The sequence below is a fragment of the Microcebus murinus genome, chromosome 16 (assembly GCF_040939455.1).
Source record: "Microcebus murinus isolate Inina chromosome 16, M.murinus_Inina_mat1.0, whole genome shotgun sequence".
NCBI classification, from domain to species: domain Eukaryota; kingdom Metazoa; phylum Chordata; class Mammalia; order Primates; family Cheirogaleidae; genus Microcebus; species Microcebus murinus.
In genome coordinates this window covers 28866168-28892897 of record NC_134119.1, presented here as the reverse complement: position 1 = coordinate 28892897, position 26730 = coordinate 28866168, and the positions used below count along the sequence as shown (strand labels likewise).

The following is a 26730-nucleotide window of genomic DNA, read 5'->3' as shown; positions in this document are numbered from 1 at the left end:
ACACTGCCAACACCGCCGCTGGAGCTGGAGGAAGAGATGAGCAGTGACCTGGGTCTTTCCCTTAAGACAGCGAGTTCCGCCCTGCTTCCACTATCTATAAAATGAGACATAGAACTGCCTCCTCTGTCATCTGCCATTCAATAAATACTGTTTAAGCACCTACAGTTTATGTAATGCTATCATTCTCACAGGAGCCTCACAGAGGAGGTGGAAAAGGGAGTGATGGAGGTTTTTGGGTTTTTTTCAGCATATTATGTGGGTACAGATTTTAAGGTTTCAATAAATGCCCTCTCCCCCCTCCCCCCACAAATCTGAGTCTCCAGCATGACCATCCCCCAGATGGTGCACATCTCACTCATTATATATGTATATACCCACCCCCACCCCCCTCCCACCTGCCCAATACCCTATTACTATAGTACCTATGTGTCCACTTAGGTGCTGCTCAGTTAATACCAGTTTGCTGGTGAATATATGTGGTGCTTGTTTTTCCATTTTTGGGATAATTCACTTAGTAGTATGGGTTCCAGCTCTATCCAGGAAAATATAAGATGTGCTATATCACCGTTGTTTCTTCATGCTGAATAGTACTCCATGGCATACATATACCACATTTTATTAATCCATTCTTGGATTGATGGGCACTTGGGCTGTTTCCACAGCCTTGTAATTATGAATTGTGTTGCTATAAACATTCGAGTGCAGGTGTCTTTTTTGTAGAGTGTCATTGAATCTTTTGGGTAGATGCCCAGCAATGGGATTGCCGGATCACATGGTAGATTCACTTGTATCGCTTTAAGGTATCTCCATATTGCTTTCCACAGAGGTTGAACTAGTTTGCAGTCCCACCAGCAGTGTAGGAGTGTTCCTCTCTCTCTGCATCCACGCCAGCATCTATTGTTTGGAGACTTTTTGATAAAGGCCATTCTCACTGGAGTTAAGTGATATCTCATTGTGGTTTTGATTTGCATTTCCCTGATAATTAGAGATGTTGAGCATTTTTTCATATGTTTGTTGGCCATTCTTCTGTCCTCTTTAGGAAAGTTTCTGTTCAAGTCCTTTGCCCACTTTTTAATAGGGTTATTTGATTTTTTCTTGCTGATTTTCATGAGTTCTAAGTATATTCTAGTTATCCGCCCCTTATCAGATGGGTAGAATGCAAAAATTTTCTCCCATTCTGTAGGTTGTCTGTTTATTTTCATGACTGTTTCTTTGGCTGTGCAGAAGCTTTTTAGTTTGATTATGTCCCATTTATTTATTTTTGTTGCTGCTGTGATTGCCTTTGGGGACTTCTTCATAAACTCTTTGCCTAGGCCGATGTCTAGGAGAGTGTTTCCAACATTTTCCTCTAGAATTCTAATAGTTTCATACCTTAGGTTTAGTCTGTTATCCAGCGTGAGTTGATTTTTGTGAGAGGTGAAAGGTGTGGGTCCTGCTTTAGCCTTCTACAAGTGGCTATCCAGTTTTCTCAGCACCATTTATTGAAAAGGGATTCTTTTCCCCAGCATATGTTTTTGTCTGCTTTGTCAAAGATTAGATGGCTATATGAGGATGGTTTTATATCAGGATTCTCACATCTGTTCCACTGGTCAATATTCCTATTTTTGTGCCAATACCAGATTGATTTAATTACTACAGCTTTGTAGTATAGTTTGATATCTGACATGTTAATGCCTCCCATTTTGTTTTTGTTGCCTAGAATTGCTCTTCTATTATATCTTCAAATAGCTTGTCCAACGTTTGAGTGTTTTCTTCTTCCCCTTCTGGTAACCCTATGACCCTCACATTAGGTTTCTTCACATAATCCCACATCTCTTGTAGGCTTTGCTCTTTTCTCTTGTTCTGTCTGCTCTATCTCTGTGACTGATTTATTTAATTGGAGGGTGTTATCTTCAATCTCTGAGATTTTTCTTCTGTTTGATCTATCTTGTTCTTGAGACTTTATTTGTAGTTCCCTGAATTGATTCTTCATTTCCAGGAGTTCAGTTAAACTTTTCTTCATTGTGTTGATTTCTTTAGTGAACTTTTGTTCCAGGTCCTGGAGGCTTTTTGTGGTTCTTTGTGTTGGTTATTGAGTTGTTCTTGCAGGTCGTTGAATTTTCTTATGATCCACATTCGAAATTCCTCTTCTGTCATTTTGGTTGCCTTATTTTGGTTGATGTCTGTTTCTAGGGGGCTGGTGCTCCTCTTTGGGCGTGTGTCTTCCGTTTGGTTCTTCATATTTCCAGAGTTCCTGCGCTGATTTCTTCCCATGTCAATCAGTTGTTGTTTCTTTCCTTTAGGTTTTCATTTGGGTATTCACATGCCTTGTTTACTTTCTGAGCCAGTACTTGGTGTTTGTGGGTGAGATTTGACCACTCCCTGTATAATGAATGAGTCAGTAGGTGCCATGAAAAGGGTGTGCAGGATGGCCTCCCTGTCAGTAGGTGGCGCTTGCTTGGAGGAACAGGCTACGCTGTTGTTTTTGTGTCCTGTTATCAGCTCTTGCTCCTGTAGAGAGGCACTCTAGTGCCTCAGGTGGCCGGTGGGGCCCTGGGACTTCCAGGTGTGTCCTTTTCTCCCCCTCAGTGAGGGCTGGTCTAGGAGAGAGTCTGGGTGGAGCTGGGTTGGGTAAGCCTGCCCTCAGGCACCACCAATGTCGTTAGCAGGGGTCAAAGTTCTGTTCTCTGCTTCCAGGAAAAGCTGTCAGGGAGGGGTGCTCACTGGAGGCAGCCGTCTCTGGGCTGGTGTCCGTATGTCTCTCCACCTGCTGGGGAGCCCACCAGCAGTCCGAGATGCAGGGGAGGGGAAACTTGGCCTATCCATCTACCCTTCCCGCTGGTCTCCAGGATGCTCTGGCGGTCTCAGCTTCCAGTTCTCCTCCGCAACCTCCTCCTCTGGAGTCTCCCATGGTTTCAGGTACCCCTCCTTCCAACCCTCGTCCACTGTATGCTCGTCTTCTTGCTTCTTTCTTCTAATTTCTGCTAGAATCTGTCTTTTCTGCAGAGACACTCTGTCTGACGGTGTTTCTCGTCCACCATCTTGATTCCAAAACCTTAAAAACCAGGAGTGATAGAGTTTTAAGTTTAGATGCCCAAGAGAGAACAAGCACAAGGAATGGTGACTACAGCATTGTTTAGCCCATGGATGGCCTACGTTAAACCTCAGTAACAAGCATTTATAGCTCTCACATGGTCTGTCTTTCCTGGAGCAGCAGTAAGGAAAGTATCAGGACATATTTTTCTTATATTTTTGGGAGAAAGACCCATATGCAAAATAGAATGTGTAGAAACCAGAAACAGGTAAAATTACTTTTAAGAATATATTTTGTTGAATGCAATATATTCAAAGCGTTATCATATCAACATGTAATCAATATAAAAATTATTTGAGAAATTTTACATTCTTTTTTGAACTAAATCTTTGAAATCTCATATGTGTATTATACTTAAAGTACATTTCAGTTTGCACTAGTCACATTTCAAGCGCTCATAGTCAAATTTGGCCAGAGGATTCTACATTATATTGGACAGCACAAGGTTAGAGAGTTTTGAGGGTACAAGTAGCTATAGGACTATTAGACAAAGGGGATGGCACTAATCCAAACAAGATGGCCATATTTGTGACAGCTGTGACATAGAATTTAAGAATACAGAAACCCAGATCTGACCTTCCCCTTGCTAGCCTGCTGATTCTGGCACTTTTTAGCTGTGCGATCTTGAACAAGTCATTTACCTACACGTGACCATCAATTTATTTCTTCATAAAATGGAGAGGTAAACATTATATTATTTCCCAGAATTCAGCATTCTCAGATCACACTCCCTTTTATTGCCTAAATTATAATGGCACAGAATCCTATTTTTTTGTTTTTCTAACAGATTTATTGAGGTACAATTGATATACAAAGGACAGCACATATTTAATGTGTATAAATGCATGAGTTTGAACATATACCTGTGATACCACCACTACAGTCAATAGACATATCCATCGCTTCCCAAGATTTGTTTGTGTCCCTTTGTTTTTTGTTTTGCGGGGGACTTTTTGTTTGTTCTTCTGTTTGTGTGGCAAACACTTAACATGAGATTCATCCTCTTAACAAATGTTGTAGTGTATACAATAGTATATTGTTAACTACTATCTAAAACTTGTTTATCTAGCATAACTGAAACTTTATACCAATTAAACAACTCACCATTTTTCCCAGCCCTTAACCCCTGGCAACCACTACTCAATTCTCTGCTTCTGTGAGTTTGACTTTTGTAGATTTCCCATAGAAATGAGGTCATGCAGCATTTGTCTTTCTGTGCATGGTTTATTTCACTTATCACAATGGCCTCTAGGTTCACCCATGTTGTTGCAGATGGTAGGATTTTCTCCTTTTCTAAGGCTAAATGATTCCATTATATGTATATACCATATTTCCTTTATTCATTTATCTGTCAATGAACATTTGGATTGTTTCCACATCTTGGCTATTGTGAATAATGCTGCAATGAACATGCGAGTGCAGATATCTCTTTAAGATATTAATTTAACTTCCTTTGGCTATATACTCAGAAGTGGGATTGCTGAATCATATAGTAGAATAGTAGTTCTATTTTTAATTTGGGGGGAACCTCCATACTGTTTTCCATAGTGACTGCACCATTTTACAATTCCACCAACAGTGCACGTGGGTTTCAATTTCTCCACATCCTCTCCAATGCTTGTTATCTTTGAGTTGTTTTTTTTTTTTTTTTAAATAAAAGCCACCCTAATATGTGGGAGGTGATATTTCACTATAGTTTTGATTTGGATCTCTCTGATAATTAATACATTGGGGAGATCAGGGTTGGGATCGAGGTGTCCGACTGGACACAGGTAGTATGTGGCTCCTCCACGGAGAGGAACCACAGTAGTAAGCAGATTCTCACATTTATGTGTCTTGTGTAAGACAGCTGGAATAATGCCTGGACCACAGTTGTACTAAACAAAGATAGTTCCTTCACTTTCCATGTCATAAATCAGACTAGCCCTGTGCTCTTCTTACAATATTTCTGGTCATTCATTCATTTGACAGCTACAATACTAAGCAAGTTCAGAAGAACAACAAAGTGGGAACACTTTCATTTTCTGATTTTAAAACTTACTATAGGCCAGGCATGGTGGCTCATGCCTGTAATCCTAGTACCCTGGGAGGCTGAGGCAGGAGAACTGCTTGAGCTCAGGAGTTTGAGACCAGCCTGAGCAAAAGTGAGACCCTGTCTCTACTAAAAACTTGAAAGAAATTTGGCTAGGCAAATAAAAATATTTTAAAAATATTAGCTGGGCCAAGAGCGGTGGTTCACGCCTGTAATCCTAGCACTCTGGGAGGCCGAGGCGGGAGGATCACTCAAGTTCAGGAGTTCGAAATAAGCCTGAGCAAGAGAGAGACCCCATCTCTACTATAAATAGAAAGAAATTAATTGGCCAACTAAAAATATAGAGAGAGAGAAAAAATTGGCTGGGCATAGTGGCACATGCCTGTAGTCCCAGCTTCTCATGAGGCTGAGGCAGGATCTCTTGAGCCTAGGAGTTTGAGGTTGCTGTGAGCTAGGCTGATGCCACCGCACGCTAGCCAGGGCAACAGAGTGAGACTCTGTCTAAAAAATATATATATATTAGCTGGGTGTAGTGGTGCACCCCTGTAGTCCCAGCTACTTGGGAGGCTGAGGCAGGGGATCGCTTGAGTCCAGGAGTTTGAGGTTGCTGAGAGCTAAGCTGATGCCATGGCACTCTACCAGGCAACAGAGCAAGACTCCATCTCTAAAACATTAAAAAATAAAACTTGCTATAAAACAATCACCATCAAATTAGTGTGGTACTGACATAAAGGCAAACATATAAATCAATGAAACAATGAAGTCATGAAACATTATTTACAAAAGCACAAAACTATAAAATGTGTAGGAATCAGCTTAACCAGATGTATGTTCCGCAGAGAACACATTATTGGATATTCTAAGGAGCTGATAAACTTAAATTATATGAAAGATAAAAATTCCACACATAACTACGTCAACCTAAACAAGAGGCATGAAGAGGTGAACACGCTAGATATTAAGATATCCTATAAACCCACAATAATAAAAACAATACGGTATTGATTGAAAAATACTAATAGAAAAAGAAACCGATCAGAGAGCTCAGACAGCCCCATGTGAATATATTTATCTCAAAACTTTTCCGAAAGATGTTTTCCATACATGGAAACAGCTTAATTGACTTTTTCTGATTATGAGGTTACCTATAGTCATTTTATAACATTCAGACTAAATAGAAAACTATGAAAGATAAAATAAGAATCACAATCCTTCCCAAAGATAAAGACAATTAAAATCTGCTGTATCTATTTCTCCAGATTATATATAATTTATATTTATAAATATACATATATATAACAAAGATGAGCTCATGCTACAGTTTTTTTAATTATTTTTCTTTTTCACTTACTATATCATTGACATATCATAAATACAGTCATATCATTTTTATATCATAAATGTAGTCCTCAATTATCATCATTGTTTGAAACTGCATGGAATTCTAATGTATGTACCATAAATTAGCAAATTATCTAGTGATAGACATTTAGCTTTTCACCTTCACCTCTGAGTAATGCTAAGAAGGAAATGTAGTATTTAGACCTTTGTGAATTTATCCTTTTATTCTACGCGTATTATTTCTGGGTCGAAGTAAGTGACTGAGGCAAAAATCTCAATTCAGCTGCTCCGGGTGCTGTCGTTTGGTTGTTTGGGCTTTCGGAGGGTGGTTCTCCAGAGGGTCGCAGGTCCAGGCCGCAGGTGCAGGCCACAGGTGTAGGCCGCAGTGACAGGGCCACTCGCCCCGCGCAACCCTCCTCTCTGCAGGTGCCCGTCTGCTCTGCGCGCGGCCTCCGCGGGCCGCGGGCCCAGTGTGGCGCAGGAGGTGTCCCAGTACCTGAGCCAGAACCCGCGGGTCGCCTCCGGGGTGAAGGCTCCGCACAGTGAGGGCGGTGAGGGCGAGGCTGACAAACCCGGCGCCGCCGCCAGGAGTCCTTGCTCCACGACGGGGGACCTGGCCCCCCGCTGCCGCGGCTCACACCGGTGAAGCTGCTGTCGCCGAGAGCGGGGCCCGCCACTGGCGGCTTTCCTTCTCCATGGCCTGGGCAGAACACGTCTTCCTCGGGTGCTGACTGATACCCTCCAAACGTTGCGGACAAAACACTTAGTAGGGCTGAAGGCATGAAAGTGTATTGTGGCTGCTCCCATCCACACAGGAGACGAACGGGTTGCCAAGAAGGGGTAGAGCAGCCACCCAAAAAAACCGAGTCATAGAAGGAAAACACAGTTGTACAGTTGAGCAAGATCATGCGAAGATGCCTGCCAGGGCAGAACGTGCATCAGCTCAGCAGGGTAACAGCTGGGCGCGTGCGGGTCATCCACCCGGTCAGAGGGTAGCGGAAACTCACTTGGGAGCCCGGGCACCTCCAGCCAGAATGGCTCCACAAGGGACAGAGATCCACCCGTCTCCAGCCAAAGAGGAAGCAGCATTCCTCTCAGTGGCAGGATCTGGAAGAGCTTCAGATACAGAAACTCCACACAAACATGGTTGCAGCATCATTTTTTCTTCCATGCTAAAGTCCAGCGTCAATAGGTACATGACCCATCCACTGATTGCAGACAGCAAAGGGGATCACCCACAAAGAGTGCTTGGGTTCTCAAAGCAGCTCAGAGATTGAGGAGCCCAGGCTCAGAAGCAGAGTTGTCATTATTGTCTTCTAAACCTAGTTCACAGACAGCTGCAAGTGGGTTAACTTCTAAAACTAGTTCAGAGGTAGGTGTCTCATCATAGTTTCTAAAAATGGTTCCTCATCAGGCACATCCTCACTGACTCCCAAGAGCAGCTCTTCAACAAATACATCATTGCTGTCTTCCAAAAGCCCTTCCCAAAGCAGGTAGCTGCATCACCGTTAGCTTCCAAGAGCCACTCCCAGACTGGTGGATCTCTGGTTTCCAAAAGCATGTCCTTAGCAAGTGTGACCCACCTGGCTTCTAAGAGAAGCCAAATTGATAAAGGAGTACTAGGCAAGAACTGTGATAAGGGCCTAGCTAAAAATAACGGTAATAATTAGCCACTGTCCCCGTTTGCTTCTCTATAATTGCCACTCTGGAGCCACTTAGCTGGAAGCTTTCGTGTAAACATTCTGAGCTTTCTCCATAGATAACATCACCTTTTTGAAATCTAGGGGTAGTTTCTGAGATACCTCCAGGTCCCACCTTCCAGTGGAATGGCTGACCACCCCAGACCAGCAGCCCATACCAAGAAACTGACTCGACCACTCTTGTGACCCCAGTCCAAGAACCTGGGCGGCAAAGAAGACAGCTTCTACAACGCTATGGTTCCACCCCGAACCCAGACAATTAGCAGACTCAATTGCCTATGCCAAACGCTCCTTACAAACCTTGCTTCTCCCAAATTCTCGGGGAGGCGGATTTAAGAAATTTCTCTCATCTCCCCGCTTAGCACTATGCAGAAAAAGCTCTTTGTCTGCCATAAACCTTGTTGACTCAGCGCATTGGCTTCCTCTTGGGCAGTGGGCAAATGAACCTGGTTGGGCGGCAACGAGAGTAGTTCTCAGACTAGCACCTCACAGTTGCCTTCTGAAAGGGTTTCATGGCCTGGTGAGAGCTCTGTCAAATTCTCTTGTTGCAAGTTAACCAACAAAGATGTGAAACAGAATCAACCGTTCTTCAATAGACTGTGTAAAAAGGTGGCAGGGAAGCTGGTAGCTGTTGGTGGTTAGTCCCAGTGGGAATCACGGGGCACTCCACTGAGGCTCTGGAAACAACACTGGATGTGTTGTTTGTCCCACTAAAAGAGCTGGCAGACTTGCCTCAAACTAAGCTCTCAAGAAAGTATCCTTGGTGAATTGAGGTACAAGAGTGTGTATTTGGGCACTGGCTATAGAAAAAGCAAAGAAAATGCAAAAGCAGTTGCATCATGAGAAGCATTAAAGTTATTTCTCAAGAAAAAGGTGGTGGTAAAAATCTATAAAAGGAAATACAGAGGCAGTGAAATTTGTAAATAATTCATAAATGACAGTACACATTAAAAGGTATGCATTGGCCGAGCGTGGTGGCTCATGCCTATAATCCTAGCACTCTAGGAGGCCGAGGCGGGCGGATCACTTGAAGTCAGGAGTTCGAAACCAGCCTGAGCAAGAGCGAGACCCCATCTCTACTATAAATAGAAAGAAATTAATTGGCCAACTAATATATATATACAAAAAATTAGCCGGGCATGGTGGCGCATGCCTGTAGTCCCAGCTACTCGGGAGGCAAGGAAGATGGCTTGAGCCCAGGAGTTTGAGGTTGCTGTGAGCTAGGCTGACGCCACAGCACTCACTCTAGCCTGGGCAACAAAGCGAGACTCTGTCTTAAAAAAAAAAAAAAGATATGCATTAACAGCATACCAGTATGCCATTTTATTTGCTGAAGAAGATATTATCTTCTATTTTTAATGATATATTAGGTACAATGTACAGTTCCGTAGAGTCTTAAAATTTTTGTACTACTTTCAACTGGTGAAAATATATTAAGCTGTCTATCATGCTTTTTTGCCTGGCTGAATAAACCACATCAAAGAAAAGGGACTACAGTATTTGAATGTCTGAAAGTCTGTGAAGCCTAAAGTTTTAAAAATGTTGCCCATAATCTTGAACATGTTTCTTAAAAAAATAAAAAATAGTTGCCTCAGGCTATTTTTATGAGAAGTTGTAAGCAATCTTAAGATATAAAACAGTATAAAGTACTTATTGTTATTTTATTCTGAAGTTGTTAAAAACTCACCATGATTTTGACCACTGCATATTCTTTTTTTTTTTTTTTTTTTTTTTTTTTTTTTTTTTTTGAGACAGAGTCTTGCTTTGTTCCCCGGGCTGGAGTGAGTGCTGTAGCATCAGCCTAGCTCACAACAACCTCAAACTTCTGGGCTCAAGTGATCCTCCTGCCTTAGCCTCCCGAGTAGCTGAGACTACAGGTGTGAGCCACCATGCCCTGCTAATTTTTTTTGTACATACATATATATATATATATATTTTTTTGGTTGTCCAGCTAATTTCTTTCTATTTTTTTAGTAGAAAGAGGGTCTCACTCTTGCTCAGGCTGGTTCAACTCCTGACCTCAAGCAATCCTCCCGCCTCGGCCTCCCAGAGTGCTAGGATTACAGGCATGAGCCACCACGCCCGGCCTACTGCATATTCTTTAAGCAGGTTAATTTATGTTTTGAGGCAGAATATAATTTATACTTTTTCTTAGAAGACATAAATGTGGGTTTTTGTATTAAGCATATTTTGTGACTACTATTAACAGATTGATTTGTTTAGATAGTAAATGCTTTAAGCTATTTTTTAAAAAGCTCAACCAGTGGAGGTTTATTAAGCCAAAGTTGAGGATTTGTAGGGGTGTGTGGGGCAGAAGACACAAACCACAGACAGACCTGTGGCTTTTTCTCAGAAGGGGAATCTGGAAGTTTTCAGCATTTAAAGAAAAAAGGCAGAAAGAAAAAAGGCAGGGAGCTGGCAGTAGTGAGACAATGGTCACATTCTTGTGAGACCCAGGAAAATCTACATTGTACATAAGGTAAGACAAATGTTAAAAGAGAAAAAGGAAGTGAAAGAAGCATCAATTATGTAGATATCCCTGGGTAGGTGGGAAACATGTCCGATTCTGTCTTGTCTCTGTTCTGTTACCTATAAAGATAAACCTTATAATTCATTATTTGTGTGGAATCCAACGGACTTTAGTTTTAGGTGCTAGACATGGCCTGCTGACCTAAAGTTGTAATTTGCACGTCTTTGCTTATGGGAGGCCAGTAAGGAATGTCCTAATGAATGATCTGTGGAGTGCAGTTCTTCACAGGTGTCTGAGGCCTTTACTTCCCTTTTGCATAAGGAGTTGGTTAGGGAGTGTCGAGATTTTTCATTTTCTTTTTACAAAGGGCAAGTATAGTTTCGTTTAACTTTGTTTTAGACGTGGAATATATATTGACAAGTTGCTCTCACAGGAGCAGTACGCGGTAGTCCCTATTTGCCTCACTCTTGCCAATGGTAACTAGAAAGTGTATTTTCAACATTGGATGCTAGTCTTCCAGGTATTCTGTGAGTGCTCAGTCAATATATGCAGGAGCCAATTAGACAGTCTAATAAAATCTATTTGCCCTAATGGCAGAGATTTCTACTTTATCCTTGGCTCACTGCCCAACTTTTGATCTCATCTGAAGTCCAACAAGGGTTGGAGCTCCAGGCCAATGACATAAGTAGCTCTGTCCCCATCTACCCCATCCACCCACCCATTCTCTTAAGGCATGTCCCCATCCTTCAGGCATAGAGTTCTTGCCTCTGGCTTTTGCTCTCTTATTCCTGGCTTCAATGACCTTGAGTAACCTGGAATCTTTCATATCAAAAATAGAATAACAAAGGAGAGGGGAGAGGAAAACAAAAGCATTAGACAAATCTACTTTAAAGAAGGAAAATTTTAGAATGGACATCTATAGAAGGAGGAGCAATGGCCTGAATCCAACAAAAAGAAAAGAATAATTGTGTCATTTTGGACTTAGATCTAAAAATCATCCACAGGAAGAAAAGGAGGGAACTAGTAGTAGCCCATATGGCAAGTGCTTGAACTCTTTCATTGACTAGCAGAGACCCATAAAAAAGTAAATGGGACTTTTACTAATGAAAGCATAGAGATAGTTTACTCTTTCTGTTCATATATTAAAATTCTTTCTTCAAAATATGTGGGCAACTCTGAAGATAACTGAAATTAAGCTTTTTAAATTTTTCTGAGGCACATATTTAGGCCACCACGGTAAGAGAAATCCAGGCAGCTGCTGATGTTCTCTGTTGACAGTGGCTTTACTGTTCTCTGCTTAGTAGCACAAACAGTAAATCCTATGAAGCAACTTTTTAAATTGTGTTTCTTCACGAAACATAGCCTTGCAAACATTGAACCTCTAATGTTGGCAAGGGAGTGAAGGAGTCCAAGGAGATAGATGGAAGTTCTGATCATAAGTAAAAAAGATTGAGTACATTCAAAATTAGACTAGGTAATCTTGCAACCATCATGGTAAAGATTGGATCAGGCAAGAATCATCAATGGTTGCTAAAATCTGGGGTATCATTTTGATGATGAGCAAAGATTTTCATGGTCTTAAAGTGGCTCCTCGCCCCCAGGCTGCTTAGTAGTTGCAAGGGAGAAACATCACAGTACATATAAGGTGGTGAGAAAATTGGGCAACACCTTGATCAAGGGATCAAAATTAACATTGCCCAGGAGGGACAAGTGGACATCTTGGGCCTCCAACCGTGAGAGCCTGAGCACACAATATCATCTGTGCCAAATGATGTCTGAGAATGCATAGTCACAATCTAACCGTAAGGAAACGTCAGACAAACACAAATGAGAAAAATTCTAACGAAACAAAAATAGGGCCGGGCACAGTGGATCACGCCTATAATCCTAGCACTCTGAGAGGCCAAGGCAGGCGGATTGTTTGAACTCGGGAGTTTGAGACCAGCCTGAGCAAGAGCAAGACCCAGTCTCTACTAAAAAATAGAAAGAAATTACCTGGACAGCTAAAAATATAGAGAAAAAAATTTGCCGGGCGTGGTGGCGCATGACTGTAGTCCCAACTACTCAGGAGGCTGAGGCAGGAGGATTGCTTGAGCCCAGGATTTTAAGGTTGCTGTGAGTGAGGTTGACGCCACGGCACTCTAGCCCAGGCAATAGAGTGAGACTCTTTCAAATAATAATAGGAAAAATTGTATTATTCAAAAATTACAACATCTCCAGCCTGCTCCCCAGATTTTGAACTTGCCAGCCTCCACAATTGCATGAGTTAACTCCTTAAGATAAATCAATCTCTCTCTCTCATATATATATTTATAATTTATATATATAAGATATATATATCATAAATAGATAGGTTCATCCTATTCTCTGGAGAACCCTGACTAATACAGGAGGCTAAAGGGACAATGCAAAGACAGTATCTTACACAATGGAAAACTATTCAGCTATACAAAAAAAAAAAAAAAGAGGCCGGGCGTGGTGGCTCACGCCTGTAATCCTAGCACTCTGGGAGGCCGAGGTGGGCAGATTGCTCGAGGTCAGGAGTTCGAAACCAGCCTGAGCAAGAGCGAGACCCCATCTCTACTATAAATAGAAAGAAATTAATTGGCCAACTAATATATATATATATAAAAAATTAGCCGGGCATGGTGGTGCATGCCTGTAGTCCCAGCTACTTGGGAGGCTGAGGCAGCAGGATTACTTGAGCCCAGGAGTTTGAGGTTGCTGTGAGCTAGGCTGACGCCATGGCATTCACTCTAGCCTGGGCAACAAAGCGAGACTCTGTCTCAAAAAAAAAATAAAAATTAAAAAAAAATTTAAAAAAATTAAAAAAAGAAAGAAATCTTGTCATTCATTCATAGCAATGTGGACATTAAGTTAAGTGAAACAAGTCAAGCACAGAGAGATACATACCGCACAGCCTCACTCTTATGTGGGAGTTATAAAAAGTTGAGCTCGCAGAAGTAGCAAGTAGAACAGTGATTACGGGAGGCTGGGAAGAGTAGGGAGGTATGGGGGAGAAGGAGAGGTTGATCAATGGACACAAAATTACAGCTAGATAGGAGCAATAAGTTCTTGTGTTCTATATCACTGTAACTATAGTTAACAATAATTTATTGTATATTTTCAAATAGCTAGAAGAAAGGATTTTGAATGTTCCCATCAAGAAGAAATGACAAAGAATGGCCTTTATCAACAAGGCCCAAAACAATAGATGTTGGCGTGGATGCGGAGAGAGAGGAACACTCCTACACTGCCGGTGGGACTGCAAACTAGTTCAACCTGTATGGAAAGCAATATGGAGATACCTTAAAGTGATACAAGTAGATCTACCATTTGATCCAGCAATCCCATTACTGGGCATCTACTCAAAAGATCCAATGACACTCTACAAAAAAGACACCTGCACTCGAATGTTTATAGCAGCACAATTCACAATTGCAAAGCTGTGGAAACAACTCAAGTGCCCATCAATTCATGAGTGGATTAATAAAATGGGGTATATGTATACCATGGAGTACTATTCAGCTCTAAGAAACAACGGTGATATAGCACATCTTGTATTTTCCTGGATAGAGCTGGAACCCATACTACTAAGTGAAGTATCCCAAGAATGGAAAAACAAGAACCACATATACTCACCAGCAAATTGGCATTAACTGAGCAGCACCTAAGTGGACACATAGGAACTACATTAATTGGGTATTGGGGGGGGAGGTGGGAGGAGGGTCAGGTATATACATACATAATGAGTGAGATGTGCACCGTCTGGGGGATGGTCACACTTGAAGCTCAGACTTGAGGGGGGGGGGGCAAGGGCATTATTTGAAACCTTAAAATTTATACCCCTACAATATGCTGAAATTTAAAAAAAGAAGAAGAAATGACAAATGTTTGAGGTGATGCTATGCTAACCACCCTGATTTGGTCATTACACATTGTACATTTGTATAGAAATAACTCTCTGTATCCCATAAATATGTCCAATTATTATATGTCAATTAAAAATAAAATTAGTAACTGCGATGTAGCTACCATTAACCACACACATTGACATACGCACTAAGAATGAAAGCATAGCATCTACTGCTCTGAGAGTTGAATGACATCAGTATTTGCTTGTCAAAAACTGTAAACAGTTATACTTTATTACATTTTCACCCCACCCTGCCCAGAAAGTATATTTTACGTGTAATTATAACTCTCAAAAAATCTCTCTCTTTTTTAAAAATGACATACAAATAAATTACCTAACTATTTAAACTTGATGATTCTCTATAATCAACAACCTAGTCTAAAGAAATGTGTGAATGTGTTAGTACATTGTACTGTCAATCCTCTGATATCAGTTTAGAATTGTTTTTTGATTAAATGTGTTCTGAAATTTAAAATAAATAAATAAATAAAATTAAAATTTTTTTTAATTAAATAGAAATACAATATATGGCCGGGCGTGGTGGCTCACGCTTGTAATCCTAGCACTCTGGGAGGCCGAGGTGGGCAGATTGCTCCAGGTCAGGAGTTCAAAACCAGCCTGAGCAAGAGCGAGATGCCGTCTCTACTATAAATAGAAAGAAATTAATTGGCCAACTAATATAGAGAGAAAAAATTAGCCGGGCATGGTGGCACATGCCTGTAGTCCCAGCTACTTGGGAAGCTGAGGCAGGAGGATCGCTTGAGCTCAGGAGTTTGAGGTTGCTGTGAGCTAGGCTGAAGCCATGGCACTCACTCTAGGCTGGGCAAGAAAGCAAGACTCTGTCTCAAAAAAAAAAAAAAAGAAGAAGAAAAGAAATACAATATATGACCTGACACTGGAATCTGAACTGAAGGAGGAAAAAAAATTCTATAAAAGTCGTTGTTAAGTCAGTTGGCCAATTGGATTATGATCTATAGATGGTAGATTAGATTGAAGTGGTATCAATGTAAATTTCTGAAGTTGGTAACTATACCATCATTATATAATAAAATATATATACTTATTTTTAGGAAATACACATTGAATTATTTAGGAGTAAAAGGCCATGATGTATTTAACTTAACACTCAACAAGTTCAGAAAAAAAAGTATATAGAGATAAATATAAATATACCTATAGATAGAGAGAAAGGAAACAAATGATAATGCAAAAAAGGTAAAATATTCACAACAGGGAAAATCTGGGAGAAGCTGGGGAAACATGTTGTACCGTATGTATTTTGCAACTTGTAAGTTTTAAATTATTTTCAAATGAAAAAAATATCTTACTAGGTCAAGGAAATTGGGGTGGCTCAAATCAATGATGAGATGGACTGTGCATGCTGTATGGTAACAAGTGGGAAAAAGTGTCATTATTGCTTAACAAGGGAAAGATGAAAAGACAACCAACTTGTGGAGAATGTGCACAGAGGCACAAAAGTCTCCAGTTCTGTAGTTATGGGTTTCGCAAGGGTGTGAAAGGGATTGCATATATTTTAGGACTATAATTTACAATACCTAACTGAAGGAATTATAAATTCTAAAAGATATGTGCAAATTTGAGCAACTGCTAAAGTCTTGGGACATATTCTTGCCAAGTCCTGGGTCTTTTGCACCAGGAAAAATGAGATACTAGAGCCACTGTACTTAGGTGGTCCGAATCAGGACTATCGGGATTCTCCTCTTGCATTGGAGGCACCATGTTGGATGAAGAATTCAGGAAAACTAGAGCTTGACCACAAGAGAAGAGTGTGGACGGTAAACAGACTCAAAAAGATGCTATAGGGGGATTTAAAAAAAAACCAAAATATTTCTGGAGAAGAATGTGGAGATGGTAAACTCCCTATAATCCAGAAACCTTAAACTCTAAAGAAAGAAAGCAAAAATTTGCAGGTGAGAGAATTCATATTAAAACTCAGACAAAAAGTAATTTTCCTATAAAAATATCTTTTCTTTTTCTAATGATGAAAGTATATGTAATCTTCTTCCCAAAACTCAGACATTTTGATAGATAGATGATAGACAGATACACAGACACTCACTTGCATACATACATACGTACATGTATCTGTAGGCACATAAACAGATGTTTCTTTTTAAAAGATTAAATTATACTAGAAGTATATCTTGTAGTATATCTTGTACATTTTTATATTTTGTCATCATTTTTAATGATTGTATAGTGTTCTATTATATCATATATTTTTGTATTAGATTAGACCCATATTTTGTCATAATTCAGGTGGCTTTTGGTCTTCTGCCATTGTAGACAATGTTTAGATTAAACCCCTTTATGTACTTTTTTTTTTTTTTTTTTTGAGACAGAGTCTCGGTTTGTTGTCCAGGCTAGAGTGAGTGCCATGGCGTCAGCCTAGCTCACAGCAACCTCAAACTCCTGGGCTCGAGCGATCCTTCTGCCTCAGCCTCCCGAGTAGCTGGGACTACAGGCATGCGCCACCATGCCCGGCTAATTTATATATATATATATATATCAGTTGGCCAATTAATTTCTTTCTATTTATAGTAGAGACGGGGTCTCGCTCTTGCTCAGGCTGGTTTTGAACTCCTGACCTTGAGTAATCCGCCCGCCTCGGCCTCCCAAGAGCTAGGATTACAGGCGTGAGCCACCGCGCCCGGCCTCCCTTTATGTACTTGTCTAATTATTTCCATTAGACAACAAAAGTCTAAGGAACAGAATTTCTGAGTCAAAAGGTAAGCACTTTTTCAGAATCCTCAAATGTACGTACATTGCCGAATTATTCTACAAAAGAAAAACTGTATGAATTAACAATACCAGCAACAACACAGGAGAGTACTAATTTCCCCACACCTCACCAACAATGGCTAGAAAACATAGTTTGGAAGATAAGTTCTATGAACTGATTCACTCTTTCTTCTGCCTCTCCCCCTCCCAACAGCCTAGAACGCAGGAGCTCAATAAATCAATCCAGGTTCCAGTCCAGCAGACATTCTGATCTACTCTGACTGCCCTAGGTGACAGAAAATTCTCCCTTTGATTTGCTTCCCAGTATCCTGGTACCATGTGGATCCTATAAAAGCAGTAGTTCCAGTCACATTACAGAAGGCCCCAACTCCATTAAGTCACCACCTGCTCCCCAGGCCACCCAGTCAGTCATGAAGTTGTCACTCCTGGTCTTTTTAGTCCTTGGATTGCTGGCCCAGGTGACCCCAGGTAAAGTGGATGGTGGGGAGAGGAAGGAGAGCTAGCAGGGCTCACACCACTGAGTTGCAATCTAAAGTAGGGATCTCCTAATATCCACCACTGGCCTCGATACCCTAGACCCAGCCACCATCCTATACAGCCTTGTACAGAAACTTGTTTTCTATTCTAACTCTACAATGACCCTCAACCTGGTCCAAAATATCTTCTTTTTTTCACAAATAATAAGTTATTGGGTTTTTTTTATATTGGAAACTACAATCTTTTTTTTTCAGACTATAACGGGGGTGCAAACATTTAGGTTTTATATATTGCCTTTGCTCTGCCCTAGTCAAAACTACAACCATACCCATCCCCCAAGCAGAGTGCACCACACCTACTAGGTGTGAATATACCCATCCCCTCCTCCCTCCTTCCACCTTCCCAATACCGAATGAATGTTACTACCATATCAGCACATGAGTGTTGATCAATTAATACCAATGAGATGATGAGTACATATGGAGCTTGTTTTTCCATTCTTGTGATACTTCACTTAGTAGAATGGGCTCCAGCTTCAGCCAGGATATACAAGAGGTATTAGTTCACCACTGTTTTTTTTGTGGCTGAGTAGTACTTCATGGTATACATATACCACGTTTTATTAATCCACTCATATATTGATGAGCACTTGAGTTGTTTCCACATCTTTGCAATTGTGAATTGTGCTGCTCTAAACATTCAAGTGCAGATGTCTTTATTATGGAATGTCTTTTTTTCCTTTGAGTAAATGCCCAGTAATGGGATTGCTAGATCGAATGGTAGTTCTACTTTTAGCTCTTTGAGATATTTCCATATTACTTTCCATAGAGGTTGTACTAGTTTGCAGTCCCACCAGCAGTGTAGGAGTGTTCCTGTCTCTCTGCATCCATGCCAACATTTGGTGTTTGGGGACTTTTTGATAAAAGCCATTCTCACTGGAGTTAAACAATATCTCATTGTGGTTTTCATTTGCATTTCCCTGATGATTAGAGATGTTGAGCATTTTTTCATATGTTTGTTGGCCATTAGTCTTTCTTCTTTTGAAAAGTTTATGTTCATGTCCTTTGCCCACTTTTTAATGGGGTTGTTTTATTTTTTTCTTATTAATTTTCCTGAGTTCTATATATTCTAGTTATAGAATATCTAGTTCTATATATTCTAGTTATCTGCCCTTTATCAGATATGTAGCATGAAAATATTTTCTCCTATTCTGTAGATTGTCTATTCACTCTGATGATAGCTTCCTTGGCTATGCAAAAGCTTTTTAATTTGATCAGGTCCCATTTATTTATTTTTGTTATTGCTGTGATTGCCTTTGGGGTCTTCTTCATAAATTCTTTGCCTAGGCCAATGTCTATAAGAGTTTTTTTTTGTTTGTTTGTTTTTTGAGACAGAGTCTCGCTTGTTGCCCAGGCTAGAGTGAGTGCCGTGGCGTCAGCCTAGCTCACAGCAACCTCAAACTCCTGGGCTCAAGCAATCCTTCTGCCTCAGCCTCCCGAGTAGCTGGGACTACAGGCATGCACCACCATGCCCGGCTAATTTATATATATATATATATATATATATATATATATATATATATATTAGTTGGCCAATTAATTTCTTTCTATTTATAGTAGAGACGGGGTCTTGCTCTTGCTCAGGCTGGTTTCGAACTCCTGACCTCAAGCAATCCGCCTGCCTCGGCCTCCCAGAGTGCTAGGATTACAGGCTTGAGCCACCGCGCCCGGCCATGAGTTTTTCCAACATTTTCTTCTAGAATTCTTATGGCTTCAGGCCTTAGGTTTAAGTCTGTTATCCACCATGAGTTGATTTTTGTGAGAGGTGAGAGGTTTGGATCCTGTTTCAGTCTTCTACATAAGTCTATCCAATTTTCCCAGCACCATTTATTGAATAAGTACTCTTTCCCCCAGTGTATGTTTTTGTCTGCTTTGTCAAAGACCACATGGCTATATGAGGATAGTTTTATATCTGAGTTCTCAGTTCTGTTCCATTGGTCTATGTCTCTGTTACCATGCCCTTTTGGTTACTATAGCCTTGTAGTATAGCTTGAAGCCTGGCAAATTGATGCTTCCCAATTTGTTCTTCTTGATTAAGGTTGCTTTTGCTTTATGAGGTCTTCTCTGGTTCCATACACAGCATATAATTATTTTTTCTAGATCTGCAAAAAAATGATGTTGGTATTTTAATAGGGATTGCATTAAATCTGTAGATCACTTGAGGTAGTATAGACATTTTAATAATATTGATTCTGCCAATCCATGAGCATGGTATGGTTTTTCATCTGTTTACAATCTCTGCTATTTCCTTCCTCAGTGTTTTGTAGTCCTCACTATAGAGGTCTTTCACCTCCTTAGGTAAATGTATTCTCAGGTATTTTATTTTCTTTGTTGTATTGTGAATGGCACTGATTCTTTGATTTGGTTCTCAGTTTGACTGTTGTTGGGGTATAGGAAAGCTACTGATTTATATACATTGATTTTGTAACCTGAGACTTTGATTAATTTGTTTATAAATTCTAGTAGTCTCATGGCAGAATCTTTGGGGTTTTCTAGATATAAGATCATATAATCAGCAAAGAATGATAGTTTGACCTCTTCTGCTCCCATCTGGATGCCCTTGATTTCCTTCTCTCGTCTGGTTGCTCTGGCTAGGACTTCCAGAACTACATTAAATAGAAATGGTGATAGAAGACAACCTTGTCTGGTTCCAGTTCTAAGTGAGAATGTTTTCAATTTTCCCCCATCCAATATGATGCTGTCTGTGGGGTTGTCATATGTAGCTTTTATCATTTTGAGGTAAATCTCATCTATGCCTATTTTGTTAGGTATTCTTATTATAAAAGGGTGCTGAATTTTGTTGAATGGTTTTTCTGCATCTATTGAGAGGATCATATAGTAATTCATTTTTACTTCTATTTATATGGTGAATTACATTTATAGATTTGCATACGTTGAACTATCCCTGCATCTCTGGGATGAAGCCCACTTGGTTGTGATGGATTATTTTTTTAATAAGCACCTGAATTTGGTTTGCTAGGATTTTATTGAGAATTTTTGCATATACATTCATAAGGGATATTGGCCTGTAGTTTTCTTTTTTCATTGAGTCCTTTCCTGGTTTTGGTATCAGGGTGATGTTGAATTCATAAAACGTGTTGGGCAGGATTCCTTCCTTTTTGATGTTGTGGGATAATTTCTGCAAAATAAACATCAGTTCTTCTTTGTAGGTCTGGTAAAATTTGGGTGTCAAACCTTTTGATTTGGGACTTTTTTCTTTTTAAGAAAGTTTTGTATTGCTGCTTCAATTTCAGTACTTGCTATTGTTCTGTTCCAGAATTCCATTGCTTCCTGATTGAGCCTAGTTTTAGCTGTGTCCCATAGATTTTGATAACTTTTATCCCCTCTATCATCTAGTTCAAAGAATCTTTTGATTTCCATCTTAATTTCCTCCTTGACCCAATAATCATTCAGCAGTAGGTTGTTTAGTTTCCATGACTTTGTGTAGAGATGAGTGTTTTTGTTGGAGTTGACTTATAATTTTATTCCACAGTGGTCTAAGAAGATGCATGGTATAATTTCTATTTTTTCAAATTTGTTGAGACATGTTTTGTGGCCTAGGATATTGTCAATCTTAGAGAATGTCCTATGAGCTGATGAGAAAAATGTATATTCAGTGGTTTTGAATAGAATGTTCTCTAAATGTCAGTCAGGCCCATTTGTTCTAGAGTTCTATTTAAGTCCATTGTTTCCTTGTTTATTTTCTGTTTCCAGGATCTGTCCTGTTCTGTCAGTGGGGTGTTAAAGTCCCTGGAGATAAAGTATGATTTGCCTTATCTGGGTGCATCCGAGTTAAGTGCATAAATATTTAGAATCGTTATGTCTTCTTGTTCAATTGTTCCCTTTACCATTATATAATGACCATATTTGTCTTTCATTAGTTTTGTTGATTTGAAGTCTAAGTTATCTGAAATGAGAACTGCTACACCAGCTTTCTTTTGGTTTCCATTTGCATGGAATATTGTTTTCCATCCTTTCATCTTGAGTCTGAATGCATCCTTGTGGGTTAGATGTTTCCTGAAGACAGCAAGTACTTGGCTTGTGTATACTTATCCATTCAGCCAGCCTACGTCTCTTCAGTGGGCAATTCAAGCCATTCACATTTATTGAAAGAATTGATAAGTGGGGCAGATTTCTGTTCATCCTGTCGAGTTGAACTTTGTTCCCTTGTTTTCTCTCTTGAATCATTGTGGTATCTGGCCTTTGACCTTTAGCTTTTGGATGATTTCACACCGGTGAGTGTCTATGGTGCTGACCTATGTATAACGTTGTTCTGAGTACTGGAGAGCAGGTCTTGTCTTGATGAATTCCTTCAATGTTTGCTCGTCTGAGAAGGTGTTTATTTCTCCTTCACATAAGAAACTTAGTTTTGCAGGATACGGGATTCTAGGCTGGGCATTATTTTGTTTGAGAAGACTGAAAACTGGGGCCTCAGTCCCTTCTGGCTTGTAAGGTCTGTAAGTTGAGAAGCCTGCAGTTAGTCTGATGGATTTTCTTTTTTTTTTTTTTTTTTTTTTTCTTAATGGCTCAGGATTCGGGAAGGATTTTCCATTGTAGGTTACCTGCTGCCTTCACCTTATATCTTGTAGGAAGGCCTCTGTCATGTTTATTTTGGCCAGTCTGATGACTATGTGTCGTGGTGTTTTCCTTTTTGTGATGAATCTCCCAAGAGTCCTTTGAGTTTGTTGTACCTGTATATCTTGATTTCTAGCAAGGCCAGGGAAATTTTCCTCCATTATTTCCTCAAATATAGTATCCAACCCATGTGTATTTTCTTCTTCACCCTCAGGGATGCTTATGATTCTTATGTTAGGTCTTTTCACATAATCTCATATTTATTGTAGGCTTTGCTCTTTTCTCTTATTTTTCTGCTCTGTCTCTGTGACTGACTTGTTTAATTTAAAGGTCTTGTCTTCAATCTCTGAGAATCTTTCTTTTGCTTGATCTAACCTATTCTTGAGGCTTTCCACTACGTTTTGTATTTCCTTGAATAAATTTTTCATTTCCAAAAGTTCTGTTTGATTTTTCTGTAATAATTCAATTTCTTTAGTGAATTTTTCATTCATTTCCTGCATTCTTTTTGTGGTTTCTTTGTGTTGGGTTTCCATTTTATCTTGCATTTTATTGAGTTTTCTTACAATTTATGTTCAAAATTCTTCATCTGTTGTTTCAGTGTTCTGACTTTGGTTGATATCCATTACTAGAGAGCTGGTGTTCCCTTTTTTAGTATCCTATTACTCTGATTCTTCATACTTCTAGAGTTCTTTCACTGATTCCTTCCCATCTAGAGCAGCTATTGCTTCTTACCTATGGATTTTCTTCTGTTTAGATAATGACACACCCATATAATCTCTGAGCTGGTATGTGGAGCTTGTGGGTAGTAATTGACCACATCCTATATGATGAGTTAGTAAATGAGTTTTGTAACAGGGCATGCAAATTGACCCCCCTCTGTAGGTGGCACTTGCCAGGAAGAGCAAGCTGCATGTGGTTTTGGGGTCCTGCAGCTGGCTCTAGTTCCTCAGGAGAAGCACTCTAGTGCCCTAGGTGGTGGGTGGGATCTTGAAGCTTCCAGGTGTGTCCTTATTCTCCACCTCAGCAGGGGCAGGTGGAGGAGTGCAGCTGGGCAGGGCTGGCTTGGGTGAGCCTGACCTGAAGCTCCACAAATGCTTTTTGCAGGGGTCAAAGTTCTGTTCCCTGCCTCTGAGCAAAGCTGGGGTGGGGAGAGGTGGAAGTGGCCCCACTCAGCCAAAAAGTCTATGTGTGGGGGTGGGGCTGTCTGAGACCTGTAGTCTGGTAGTCTGGAGCAGGCCTTGCTCCTCTGCTCCCTCCCCTATTCCATGTTTTCTCCCAGGCCTCTGGCAGGCAGGACCTCAAACCAGCCAAATTCCCCAACAACTGTTGTGCAGGCCAGGAGTTTCCCTGCCCATGCGAGAGGAAGGGTGCCCAGCGTGTTTACTGAAGCTAGGACCCACTCTGTACTCTCCCCCCTGATTTGCCCCTTCAGGCACCACACTTCACAAGACTAATTCACAAATATCCCCTTTGTGCCCCCAGGCAATGCAATCAAGACCTGGGCGTAAGGGGTCTGGCCTGCAGGCCTGTGCCCCAGACCCCAAAGATCAATCCCTATCCACACCAGGGAGAAAAATGCTGATCCCAAGTCACCCATGGGATACCCAAGCTGGGTCAATGTCCCTCCACCTCGGGTTTGCCCTGCTCTGCTGGAGTCACCAGGCAAGCAGTACCAGGGAGGGCTGGTGGGTAGGGAGATCACAGTCCAAGCATCCCCAGGACCCCAAAAGGAAATGACTGAGCCCTGTTCCCAGTGGATACCTCTGGGTGGTGGCTAAATTGTCTCTCTCTGCAACCACAGGTAGGGGAAGGGAAGGGGAGAATAAAGGACTAGGTGGAGGAAGGTCTGCACACTGGTGGTCTCTGACCCTCTCTCTGGGAAGCAGTCTGCCCAGAATGGCAGTCTGGAGCCATACAGATTGCTCGGACTCATTGGACCCCCATGGCTCCTGCAGTCTGGGCTGGAGTTGGGAAATGTCTGTGTGGGGACGAGCAAGATGGATCCTGGGGAGTTGAGCCCCCCCCCCCAGGGAGGACAAAGGTGCCCAGTGGGTAGAGAAGCAGTATAGCGCCTGCCAACTGGCTCACGTCTGTGGGGCAGGAGGCGCCCCTGGGGAGCTGGGAGCCTGGTGCCCTATCTGCAAGAAGCTGTCCGCTGACTGTCTGCAGCAGTCTCTGGGCTGGCGTAGGCAGGTCTCTCTAGCAGCTCAGGAACCCACCAACAGTCCGTGATGTAAGGGAGGGGAATTTTAACTGTTTCATCTGCCCTTCTTGCTGGTCTCCAAGCATTTTGGGGCTTAATCCCTGCTGATGCCTTTCCCCTTCCAGGTCTGCTCTGCAACCTCTTCCTGTGGGGTCTCCTGTAGGTTCAGGCAGCCTTCTTTCCACCCTTCATCCGATCTATGTTTGTCTGTTTGCTTTTTTCTCTTTCATCTAAAATTTCTCCTTCTTGTAGATATGCTCTGGCTGTTAGTGTTTCTTGCCCACCATCTTACCCCCAGCCCAAAATATCTCCTTTCACATTATATGAGCTCCCTATATCTAAGCTCCTAGAACACTGTGAAGGGTTCTCTCTTCGCCATTTGCATCTTTTGATATCAACCCTGAGTTAAGAGCTCAGAGAGATATTGAGCCCAGAAGGAAGAGATTCAGGGTCCTGCTCCTGTGCCCAGCAGAGAGCTGGCACATGGGGCAATGGAAGGAGACCTCTTAGAAGACAAGTTCCCACAGGACGGTAAGCAAGGTGCTCAGCTCAAACCCTGGGGAGAGGAGAGAATACAGAATCAGAGAGAAAGCCATAAGAAGAGGGCCAAGCAATGGACGTGAAGAAAGCCAAAAAGGAAGAGGGTGCTCAGAAGGGGCCAATGCTATGAGCCAGTGGCAGACACACAGCACTGAGACAAAGCCCTCAGTTTTGATCAGAACGAGGTCCCTGGTGCCTGGCACTGTGAATGCAAAAATACCCTGTCAGTAGCAAATATTATTTTCTGTTTATTCCTTTTGGAGAATGATTTGACTCCCCACACACGTACTCTGGGTCCTCACACACACATTCTGGGTTGACTGATATTTACAGTTTTAGACTCTCTTAAAACAAATGAGGCAGAAGTACCACAAAAAGGGAGCCTGTGGGGTGAGTAAGAATAGCCCTGATTCTCCCTTTCAAGTATTCAAGCTCTTCCCTGACAATGAAGACCTGGTTCCCCACCCTTGTTTTTACCCATCCATCCTATTCTGCAGTACCAAATAGAGCAAAATTATAGGTCTTAACTAGCTTCAAAGATGCAGATACCAGCACAGAAAAAGAGCTCCTCAGACAAAGTTCCCAGAGGCCATCAATTCAAGGAGACTCTGTCTACTTGTCACTGTGTTTCAAGTCTCATTTGCACAACATCTTAAGCACACATCTCAGAATAAAAAGCCAAAGGCTCCCATCTAGCCCTGACCCTTGGCAGTCCCTATGCTGCTTCTAACAGTGATTTCTCTGCATTTTCCCCTCCCACACAGCTGGTTTTGGCAAACTAAAATGTGGGGAAACTATCCCAGGACACTGCAGGGTGACGTGCCACTTCCAAGAGAGATCATATTTCTCCTGTGACAGTCAGAGATTATGCTGCCTACCTGAAAAATATAAACCTGTGAGCGGCCATCGCTAAATCTAAGACCTCAAGCAGAAAAACTGCACAAGCGCAAGGTGAGACCCAGCAAAGGACCGGAACATCGCCATAACAAATGCTATTATCTCCACCAACTCACTGCACTCTACCTGGGGCAACAGAGCAAGACTGTCTCAAAAAAAAAAAAAAAAAAAAACGAGAAAATAAAAAAATCCTAAATGATAGAATATTATGTATTACTAACATGTATAAACATGTACATATACAATGCTTACAGAATAATGGAACAAAATAACATCATTCAAAATTGCATTTATTCTGTAGTTGTCATGCATTGTATGATATGAAACTCATGAAAATTGTGACTTTTTTGTTCGGTTGAAAAACAGAATCATGCATAAATTTCTTCCTATGGTTTGATGTCCATTAATTTTATATAACATTTATGTGATAGGTACCAACTTCCACCCAAGAAGAACCAGAACACTCAAGCCTAAACAATTAAAAGCAGTCCTAGAAACTAGCTAACCATACCAAAAATATTTTAATGCCAATTCCCTACCTCATATCTTAGGCCAAAGCTAATTCCAGATGGTTTAAAAATGATAGTGTAAAATATAAACTATTAAAAGATTATATAGTCAAATATTTAATTTGAGAGCAAGGAAGTTCTTATTAAATATAACAATAAAGGCAGAACTGATGTA

General features: G+C 41.1%; 1 pseudogene; it reads left to right on the top strand.

Moving 5' to 3' along the window:
• The first annotated feature begins 6039 nt into the window (after window positions 1–6039).
• Window positions 6040–24772, top strand: LOC105865795 (CDKN2A-interacting protein-like; annotated as a pseudogene).
• Window positions 24773–26730: the final 1958 nt, after the last annotated feature.